General features: G+C 33.3%; 1 long non-coding RNA gene across 1 annotated transcript; it reads right to left on the bottom strand.

Moving 5' to 3' along the window:
* Nucleotides 1–6,709: 6,709 nt before the first annotated feature.
* Nucleotides 6,710–7,390, bottom strand: LOC111085870. Its single transcript, XR_002610643.1, has 2 exons — nucleotides 7,309–7,390; nucleotides 6,710–6,854 (listed from the first exon to the last, which is right to left on the bottom strand). It is a non-coding gene; the product is annotated as an uncharacterized LOC111085870 (long non-coding RNA).
* Nucleotides 7,391–8,757: the final 1,367 nt, after the last annotated feature.

Genomic DNA, 8,757 nt, shown 5'->3' with positions numbered 1-8,757 from the left:
ATAAAAATCATTCAGTTTTTACAGTGTTTCTCTCCTAAAGTCTGTGTAGGGTGAAGGATGTTTTGGATTTAGAGTGTTTGGGAAAATATAAGCATACCTAGTGTGTTCTAGGTTTTGATCGAATTTAAGACAAACTCTAGATACACAGCAATGTGAATGGCGCAAAAGCAATGAATAAATTATTAATTTTTGAAAAACATTATTCATCATGCAGAGTAGTTATTATCAACTCCCCTTTTGCTACAAATATAGGGGATTTCTAATCAAATGAGATGACTTTGAAAATATGACAGACTGTATTGCAGATCACACATGGGCATATTCCAGCACAGAAACAATCTTAATGCACTTTAGACTCATGCATAAATTCTAATTTTTCCTGCACTTACAATCACTCAGCTTATATAGAACATTCTAGATTTTACCAGAACAATCCTAAAAGTACTTGTAACTTTCAAGCGGCTGCTAGTATGCATTGAGCCTAAATCAAGGTTGTGATCTACTTAACCTGTAGCTGGCTGCTAACAGGCTATTCAGCTACTGGGTATCTTTGTAACACCACGAGGCTGTAAAGTTAGTATTTTCACATCAAAGAAAACTGAAAGTAGTCACATTTGAGGAATGATATAGGAAGTCTTATGTCAAACCCTTACATAAGGACAGCATACCACCTCACTTAAAAGAGTTGTTGGTCTGGAGTTGATCATCACTGGAGGTTGCATAATTTGCTTGTGGAATATGAAGATATCTTCTCCAATGGACATCACAACTTAGGCCAGACAACTAAAATACCTCATAAGATTGATTCTGGAGATGCAGCTCTAATACATCAGTCAGATGGACAACTTCCACTTGCAAAACAGGCTGAGGCTTTGAAAGAGATAGAAGCCATGAAGGAACAAGGAGTGGTTGGAATGAATATTGGCCATGGACATCAGCTATTGTGTTTGTGAAGAAGAAGGATGGATCCATAATGTTCTGCATGGACTACTGGAAGATGAATGAAGTTACAAAGAAGGATGTCTAACCATTGCCAAGAATTGACTTTACCTTGGATGCAATGTCTGGATCAAAATTATTTTCAACATTGGATCTTAAGAGTGGATATTGGCAAGTGGAAGTTGGGAAAGCAAGTAGAGAGAAAACAGCCTTTACTACAGAAAATGTATTGTATAAATCTACTATGTTACTATTTAGATTATGTACTGCTGTTGCTATATTTCAACCATTAATGGAGTATACTCTGCCTGAGCTACCCTAGAACATCGTACTGATTTAGTTGGATGCTATAATCACACATGGAAAGATCTTTGATAATGTTTATGAAGGGCTAAGGAAGGTTCTAAACTGGTTAAGGAAATAGAACTTTAATCTAAATTTTAAGAAGTGTGAATTATTCCCTCAACAGATGAGTTTCTGGAGACACAATTTGTCAACACCAAAGAACCTATATGAGGTAATATTATTTTTTGTGCTCCCATTATCGTTATTTTGTAAAATCTTTCTCTGAAGCTTGTCCTCTATACAAATTACTTGAAAATCCAAATACATTTTGTTGGACTGTTGGTTATGAGTAAGCATTCAATAAACTGAAGAAAGAATTGACCACAATTCTAGTACTTACATACCCAACTACGGAAAATCCACTCATTTTAGACACGAATGTCAATGATTTTGCAGTGGAAGCAGTTTTTCCACAAATACAATATGGAAAAGAACATGTGATTGCCTATTATAACATGGAAATAAATGCCACAAAAAAGGGGGTTTGTATAAATTAAAAGGAGCTACTAAGTGTTGTTTGAGCTCTGAGTCACTTCCATCATTATCTATATGGACAAAATTGTATTATTTGTTCAGATCAAGCAACATTGAAGTTACTGAAATATTTCCATAATCCAGAAGGCCAAATAGCAAGCAAAATTGCTTCAAAAAATCAAGAATGCGTACAACTTTTCCATTGTACATTGCTCTAAATGGAACTATGGAAATGCCAATGTATAATCCCAAAGATCATGTAAGTGAAGAGTGTAAACTGTGAGAAGAGGGAAACACAGGATAGAAAAGATAACTTAAAGTACAACAAAGTGTATTTCAAGATATGACACCCACTAGTGAAGATGAAGATCTGATGTGGTCCAATACCCAACTGGAAGCTTCTTAGACAAAGAATACAAGTTTAAAACAAATTATTCAGTGACTGAAAAATAGTTCAGAATAAACTTTATTGCAAACAATCGCTTTACACAACCCCAAAACAAAAATGCATTGGGCATTATGGGATTCCTTATGTTTACAAGAGGGCTTATTATATCAGAAATCGGAAGATACCTGTGGACACAAACTACAGTTGGTATTTTGCTAGTCTTTACATCCTGAAGTACTCTGTTATCTTTTCAACCTTTCAACACCTGAGCACTTGGCTGTTAAGAAGACACTGAAGCGAATAATAAAACGCTTCTACTGGGTTGGATGCCAGAAGTCTGTGGAGAATTGGTGTAAAACATATGATCTCTGCTATGAGTGGGAAGGTCCATGAAAGAAACATCATGGGAAACTACAGCAGTATTGATTTGGAACACCACTTGAGAGAGTTAATCTCAATCTGATTTCTGTTTTCATAAAAAATCACACAGTTGGAATATATACATTAAGGATTTAAAGGATTACTTCACCAAATGGCCAAAAGCATATGCTACTCCTAACCAAGAAGCAAAAACTCTTTCATATAAACTCATTAACGAATTGTGCCCATGGAACTTCACTTGGAAATGGGATAGAAATGTCAGATCCTTGAGAATAAAAAGGCAAGGACAACGGCCTTCATCCATCTTCTGATGGTGTGATAAAGAGAAGAGCCACTTAGAAGAGTTTTGCACAGGATATGTAGAGAGATTGGTGAACATCATCGATTGCATACGTGACTTTACTTGGGAAAGACTTAAATCAGCTAGTGAGAAAATGAAGAGTCACTATGATGTTAATGCCAATAAGACTGGATTCCATCAATATGAAATAAAATAATTGTACAATCCATGCTATAAGAAAGGATGAACTCCGAGTTTCAGGAGGCTTTAGTGGGGCCATGTGTCGTACTAAAAAGAATCAATGATGTACAAAAATCCATAAGGATAATTGATACAAGGCAAAGGTCATCCACCATAATCATCTTTGAAAGTATCTCTGTGAGATGATGACCAACGGATTCCACAGATGATCTTGTCAGTAGACACTCAACTTTTGAGGAACCTAGAGATTTTTTTTAGACTACTTCCAGAGGATCATCAAGGTTGGAGCCGTCAGTGGATTCACCCAACCACCTACCCAGAAAAAACTCCTCCAGCAACAGGGCAGCCAATGACAAAGAGACAAGACCCCATTTCATTTGTATACCATGGACCTTAGAAGAGAAAACCATAAAAATACTTGACAAATAAACAATTTAGTGAACTGCTTTAATTTTTGTAATAGGATAATTCATAGGACTTCACAATTTAGGAAGAGGACAGTATCATAAGTTATGTTTTCATGTTGTAACTTAAAAGTTAACTAGAGGGAACTGTGAGTCTTAGTGATGACATTAAGTTCAAAAGGTTTAACTAATAGGATAGGACTAGAAGATATATATTTTTTTTGTAAGAATATGACGAAATGTGTAGAGTTTATTTTCAAAATAGATAGAGATTTCAAGATAGAGGGTTAACTTAGTCAGTGCGTTTTCATGAAGTATTTGCATTTGTGTTCACTATCGTGCTTATTGAGTTACTTTGTTAAAGTGAGTTAGTCCTATTATTTTAGAAAGGTCTGAACGTCATTTTTAAAACGTTAAACAAGGAAATAAACCAATTTGCGATTTTTACTTACACTATGTAGACTTAAAAGGATGTTACCTAACCTAAGTAATACTCTCATGTTATTGTTGATACGGACAGAAAAATGACGTTTAGCTTTTCTGATATAGATGGCCTTGCAGTCACCACGTGTTTATCTATAGAAAATCCATGAGTGAAGACAATTAGGTAAGATAATCTTTTGTTCTGAAGAGGAATTTTCATCTAAAGATCAGTTTAAATTTTTTGAAGGACCTGTTGGTAGAACTTTCTTATTAGAAAAATGATACTTTGATGTCCCAGGTAGGGGATGGTCAATGAAACTGGACGTTTATCAACTTGGAACGATTTTAAAGGAGTTTTAACTATTTTGCTCAGATATATCCTGGTTAAGCTTTCAATTCTTTTCTTATGTTATCCATTATAAAATAGTATATCATGGAAAAAAATAATTTCAGAATGAAGATTAGATAAGTTGAACAAATCTTAAAGGCTCGAGTTAATAGACTTGTTAATCTAAAGAGGGCCATGAAGCATTTTCTGGGGGGACGCCACAAATGGGCCAAAAACAAAGATGCTAAATTAATTTTAACTATGAATAAACAATAAGCTGATAAAAATTATGTTGAATTAATTAAATGATACAGTATGTCGAAAGGAGATGTTATGGTTTTTACTACGGCACTGTTTTTCAATCACCATGCTAAAGTAGTTGGGGGGGGACATTTTTAAATCGCATTTTAAGGCATTTTTATAGGTTGGGAGGCCTCAAACATTTTTATGCACATCAAGGGAGCCTCAAACTAAAGGAGATTGGGAACCACTGCTATAAAGGAATAAGCTATCAAGTTGGGTGAACTGTCCTATGAAAACTTTTTTTTTTGTTTTGAAAACTGACCTTGAAAATTTTGAGCATCTCGAGTAATTAAGGCATCCAGAAAAGGTAAACTATTCTGTTATTCAATTTCACATGTGAACTTTATAGACGAATGGTGCAAATACTTAAGAAATTGTTCAATTACATGTTTTAATCGACAAATTATGACAGTGTCATCAACGTAGCGTTTGTAAAACATTGGTTTGAAGTTCTCTAGGTAGCTGTTCAACCAAGATTGTTCATGGCGGTTAGAAAGGGTTAGTCCTAGTGGGGACCGACAGTCACTCCATCAAGTTGGTAATGTAATTTTCCATTAAATATATATAATGATTATTTTTTTACAGGGTGGGTAACTAAGGATATAAGTTGTTCTTTAATCAAATCATAAAATGAAGATGGTCTCTTTCGATGGAATGTTTGTGGATAAAGAAGCTACATCAAAACTACTCATAAAACATTCATTAGAAGGATGTATATATTTAACACTTTAACAAATGAGAACGAGTCCAGGCCGGTAAATTCATTAAATGTTAATAGTTTGGGAAATAGGTGCAAGGACTTTGGCTACTTTGTAACTGTGTATTGTGATTGTTGAAAAGATAGGGTTTAATGAATTATTTTCTTTATGGACCAATAAGGAGGCCATAAATTATAATTGATAAAATATTGTTTGAACATATCACCAGTCATAATGTTTTTGGTTCTTAATTCTCTAAAAAAGATTTTTTTTTTCCCCCTTTGAAAGATGAGGGAGACTATATCAGAAGTATGAGGTTTGAATTTTGTAGCGTCAATTAAAATATCGTTCATTTTTTAAAAATTAGTTTGCTTTATTTAATAACACAACTCCATTTTTTTGTTGCGACTACATTTGGACTAAAATTCTCTCTTTTTGAGAAACTTTTTCGATAAAACTGTCTTTCAATAAACAAATTTATAAATAAAATGTTTATTTAGAAATTAAATATTTTTAATTCTATTTCCTCTTCTTCACCGATAAAATAATACTATTGGTTAAATTTTCTTGTTGACCTAACTTCATGCGATTGAAACAGATAACCCATTATGTAGCTTTGTGCTTAATTACAAACAAATTAAAACATAATGAAATATGATATATTTATAAAAGTTAGAAAATGTGTGCTTAATTTATTTGTTTGGCGTTCTTGTTCTCAAGTAAAGCATCTCGTACGTTTATTGGAGTATTTTTAAATGTAATGAGCAATGAAGTGACACATTTATAACGTTTTTATAAAGTGAAATTACTTTGAAAAATCTACTGTGCCAAGTAGACTTTCTAAAACTTGACGAATCCTTAATTAATTTACTCACTTTCTTCATTTGTCTCTCCTCGTTGTAACACATGAAAGTATATACGTTTTTATGTATTTTATCCACATACTAAGTTTTGTATGGTTAAAATATTTATTTATTTCGTAACACTATAAAGTCTCTTTGCCGCAAAACATTCAACAGTAATTGATAGATGATATTATATAAGGGTATTATAGATGATATTATATAATCATACGATGTAGGTGTATCAAATTTAAAAATATCATAACTCCGTATAGTTGTTAAAATCAATCAACTTTTGTTATTCTTTAAATTTTCTCACAAGGAAGGAAATTATTTTTAATCGCAATCCTTACGGTTGAAATCGAAATTTATAACCATATAGTGCTGCTACCTAGGGCACAAAAAGAAAACTAAACTGGCCTTTTTCAACTCTGTAATTCCATCAATAAATTTTCTCTTTCTCAGCGCTTGCGAAAATTATAGATTTATTATTATAACAGAGTAGTTAAAACCGAGAATTATGTAAATATGAATGTTAAAAGTAAGGCATTTAATAGCCATTCTACGTATGGTTTATTTTATCAATATCTTATTTTTTCAGAATTTTTCACTTAAGTAAACCTGCGGAGAGATTACATTGAATTAACATACTTATATGCCTAGGATGGTCAAAATGAAAAAGAAACAAACAAAAAACATCAGGTAATGTTATTCTAAATGGACACAGTTTATTTATATTTCGGCTGAAACACAAGAGTCGTTTTCAAATGTATTTATGTAACCATACAGTAGTGGTAATAACTGGTGTCATTTTGACGTCTTCAAAAAAGGGTGTTATTTGAGCGTTTCTGAAAAAAAAAAAATCATTTTGATTTCATTGAGAAGATTTTGTTGGTCAAAATTAAAACAAATGAAATTTTTAATGTTTATTTTGTATAGTTAAATTTGTATGCTATGAATGCAAGGCTAGCCCAGTCAGTCATATCCAAATTATATAACTATAGATAAAAGGTTAGATAGTGTCAAAATAAGCGAAACTGAACCTACATTACTTTATATATTACGTAAAGTCGTTCGAAACCTGTTCTATTCAACAACACCACATGGTAGCAAAGAAATGTTGTATATTTTTAATTACAAACATGGTTATATTTTGGTATTAAACGAAGTAACCACAAACAACTTAAAAAACTGTCCTAATTCTTAATATCTTTCTTCTCTATAAAATCTTATTTTACACTTATTTATTTATTTATCAGTGGTTTATATTTAACAAGTTCCTCAGCTATTAACTCAACCTACCTGCTACTGTGCTTCTTTAACACATTGTAACGTGACTTTAGTTACTTTATCTCTTTCAACATTCTGAGAAAAAGAACATAAAAGAATTATAAATACAGATCAAAAAGACATAAAACTAAGAAAATACTAATCTAATACAAATATAATCAAATACCGTTTTTTATTCCAGGGAGGCAGAAATCGTTTAGAATAACATTATGCATTAGAGTTTAAATTCCTTATAATACAGTCTTGACCAAAATGTCTGCATATTGTTCTATATTGATGCTATTGTCTACATGCATGGAGTAGTTATTGAATTAATGCCCGAGTAGTAACATAGAAGGTAGCGTATGATCGGACAAACATGTACGAGTTGTTACTCTGGTCTGTTTAAGTTGTTTTGAGCGTTTGTTCGTCAAAACACACACACACACTTGTTTTGTATAAAAGGGTGTGCTTTTGGTGTAATCTTTTTCAAAATAGATCAACGTTTTGTTGAGGCAGTTTTTCTGTACTTGGTGTAGAGTCATGCTTTGTTACGTGCCAGAAGTTATAGGGCGTCAAATTGTTAGACTATCCAGAAATGTTATGAAGCAAACTGTCATCCTGAAACATCATCGGACTACAGGAAACGTTGTTCCAGGAAAGTCTACTGGTAGACGCCGAAAAACTACTTCCCGACATGACCTTGTTTTGATAGGTTAACACGTCAAGGTCGAAAGTAGTCTTGCAACACCTTATGACACTAATGGCAAAAACACATTCATTCCAGGGTATACAGAAGAACAGTGACTAAGAGATTGACTCCAAACAAGGTTATTTTTCAAAAAGAGCTATATGCAAACCGATATTAACCAAAATTCACCGCCGTTACCGTGTTTCTTGGGCAAGACAGCATGCCAACTTGCAGTTAGAACACTGTCAACATGTCATCTTTTCAGATGAGTCCTGTTTCAGGCTTGTTAAAGCTCATGGTAGGATTCGTTTTCGTCGTTTGCCCAGTTGAGTGAAACACGCAGGGGATGGTGCAGTACATGTTTGGGTAGCTGTTTATCACGGTGGAAAAACTGTTCTTCATATCCTCCAGGGAAACGTCCATGGCGCCTCCTACAGACATCACATGGAAATGATATTTCTGCCATATGCTAGGGCAGAGTCTGGCAATAACTTTGTTTTCCAGGATAACAATTCTACTGCCTGCAGTGCACGTATTATACAGGATTATTTCGACCACGGTAGATTACATCAATAACCTCATCGATAGCATTCCACATCGCCCTGCGGAGATTATTAGAGTATGAGGATGATCAACCAAGTACTGAATGTTTAATATGAACTGATATAAGGTTACAGACGTTATTTATAATACTTTGATGTTAAATTTTGTCATTTTATGTTTTGGTAAGGTTTTGTTGTGAAAGGTGAAATGCTGAATTATATATATATATATATATCTGTCTACAGATG

Source organism: Limulus polyphemus, unplaced genomic scaffold (assembly GCF_000517525.1).
Source record: "Limulus polyphemus unplaced genomic scaffold, Limulus_polyphemus-2.1.2 Scaffold673, whole genome shotgun sequence".
Classification (NCBI taxonomy): Eukaryota; Metazoa; Arthropoda; class Merostomata; order Xiphosura; family Limulidae; genus Limulus; species Limulus polyphemus.
Note: the sequence above shows the minus strand (reverse complement) of the source record. Positions and strands in the feature narration are given on the sequence as shown.